Below are 2,791 nucleotides of genomic sequence, written 5' to 3'. Positions count from 1 at the left end.
CTCCAATTAACAGAAGAGAATGAGGACAAAATTCATGAGATGGTGCGGGCAAAACCAAAAAATTAAGGTAAATTGAACATGAAACCTGTAGTAATAAAAACAGTTGATGAGAACCATCCAGTTCAGGTATGACAATACCCACTCTCCCTGGAAGGGAGACAAGGACTGCAGCTGGCCACCCAGGACCTACTTGAGTAGGGTGCCTTAGAACCATGTATGTCCCCCATAATACACCTGTTTTACCAGTAAAGAAGTCTGATGGGACTTACAAGCTTGTCCAAGATTTAAGAGAAGTTAACAAAAGAACAGTGAATCAGTACCCAGTAGTGCCTAAGCCCTATACACTACTGAGTAATATCCCCCCAGCACACCAGTGGTTTAGTGTGACAGACCTAAAAGATGCCTTTTGGGCATGTCCACTGGCAGGAGAAAGTAGGGATATGTTTGCCTCTGAATGGGAGGACCCCGATTCAGGGAGAAAGCAACAGCTTCGGTGGACTAGGTTACCACAAGGGTTTTCCAAATCCCCAAACCAAACAATTCTCCATCAAACCTGAGATAAAGATCATCCAGTATGGAGACGATTTGCTTCTCTCAGGATGGGAAGAAAACAAAGTTCGAGAATCCACCATAGCATTGTTAAGTTTTCTGGGGAGCCAAGGACTTTGAGTATCAAAAGGGAAACTCCAATTTGTAGAGAGGGAAGTAAAATGCCTAGGACGTGTGATTTGTCAAGGGAGCCAGTGGCTGAACCCTCAGAGAATTGCAGGGATTGCCTCACTCCCACGGCCAAAATCTAAGAGAGAAGTCAGAGGGCTTTTAGGCCTGTTGGGATAGTGTAGGCTATGGATTGAAGGATACATGCAGGCCATCAGGTTCTTGTTTGAAAAGTTAATAGAAGAAGAGATAAGGTGGGAAGAAGACGACAAGCAAATTTTGAAGCTTTAAAGAAAAAATTAGTCAGTGCAGCAGCACTGAGTCTTCCTGCCTTAGACAAACCCTTCTATCTGTTTGTGGATATAGAAAAAGGGGCAGCACATGGAGTGTTAGCCCAGGACCGGGGAGGATCCAGGAAACCAGTGGCCTGTTTATCAAAACTGCAAGACCCTGCCAGCTGGGGGTGGCCAACCTGTATTCAGGCGGTGGCAGCGAGCGCCCTACTCGTAGAAGAAAGCAAAAAATTAACCTCTGGGGGAAAATTGAAAATATATACCACTCACTCAGTAAGGAGTATCCTCAGCTAAAAGGCTGAGAAATGGCTCACTGATTCCCAAGTGCTAAAATATGAAGCCATCCTAATAGACAATGGATAATTAGAGTTAATTGTGAGTAACCAACTGAACCCTGCCCAGTTTTTAGATGGAAATCCAGGTGAGGAATTAATATATAATTGCCTAGAGGTTATAAATTATCAAACTAAAGTAAGAGAGGACCTAACACATCAACCATTCCAAGGAGGGAAATGATTGTACATTGATGGATTTCCACAGGTAATCCGGGGACAATGGGTATCAGGATACATTATAGTAGATGAAGAGTTAGTGGCCCTAGAAAAAGGAAAGTTACCTTCCAACTGGTCAGCCCAAGCATGTGAGTTGTATGCCCTAAAGCAAACTCTGGAAATATTAGCACAGAAAAGAGGAACAATATATACAGACTCAAAATATGCTTTTGGAGTAGTGCATACCTATGGGAAAATCTGGGAAGAGTGTGGGCTATTAAATTCAATGGGGAAAGGAACTAAAAACTTATTTTAGAAGTGATAGAAACCTTACAAATACCAGAAGAAGTGGCAGTAGTATATGTTAAAGGACATAAAAAAGGGGTGACTCAAGAAGAACAGTGGAACCATTTAGCAGATTTAGACGCTAAGAATTCAGCCAAATCAGGGTCAGAAAAACTAATGATAGCATTAACCCCTATGGGAGAAATAGAAGAAGTTCCCGTATTCAGTGAGACAGAAGAGAAAGAATTCCTTAGAATAGGAGCTAAGAATGATAACAAAGGGAAGTGGAGATTAGCAGATGGGAGACAAATGTTGAATAAACTCCTTGCCAGGAAAATGTTAGAAGGCATACATGGAACAACACATTGGGGTACACAAGCGCTAAGTGATCAATTTCTAAGGGACTGGGGCTGCATTGGAATTTTTTTGGGATAGCTAAGCAAGTAACTGAAAGGTGTGTGATATGCCAACAAGTGAGTCAGAAAATCATGAGGAAAACACCCAGAGGAGGGCAAGAACTAGCCTTAAGACCCTGTCAAAACATCCAAGTAGACTTTACCGAGCTTCCCCATGTACAACGGTGGAAGTTTTTACTAGTGATAGTAGGCAACTTGACTCACTGGGTAGAGGCGGTACCCACGGTTAAAGCCAATGCCAATGTTGTGAGTAAAACACTTCTAGAATCAATCATTCCCCAATATGGGATGGTGAACAGGATTGATTCAGACCAAGGAACTCATTTCACCTCTAAAATATTGCAAAAAGTTGTTCAAACCCTGGGAGTAAATGGGAATTACATACTCCATGGCATCCACAGAGTTCTGGTCACACTGAGAGGATGAATCAAACTCTTAAAAGAGCTCTAGTTGAGCTGATGACTGAAACCCACGTCATAGATAAAATGTCTCCCTTTGTCCTTATTAAAAATTAGAAACCAACCCCGGTCAGATCTGGGGGTGTCACCCTATGAAATGACATTTGGTTACCCTTTTTGACCTCACCCCAGAGCATTGCCATCTATGAGGAAGGGGAAGCCAATGCCAAGAAATATGTTATGTCTATAGG

Source organism: Anomalospiza imberbis, unplaced genomic scaffold (assembly GCF_031753505.1).
Source record: "Anomalospiza imberbis isolate Cuckoo-Finch-1a 21T00152 unplaced genomic scaffold, ASM3175350v1 scaffold_45, whole genome shotgun sequence".
Classification (NCBI taxonomy): domain Eukaryota; kingdom Metazoa; phylum Chordata; class Aves; order Passeriformes; family Viduidae; genus Anomalospiza; species Anomalospiza imberbis.
The sequence above is the reverse complement of the archived record's forward strand: the minus strand, read 5'-3'. Positions refer to the sequence as shown.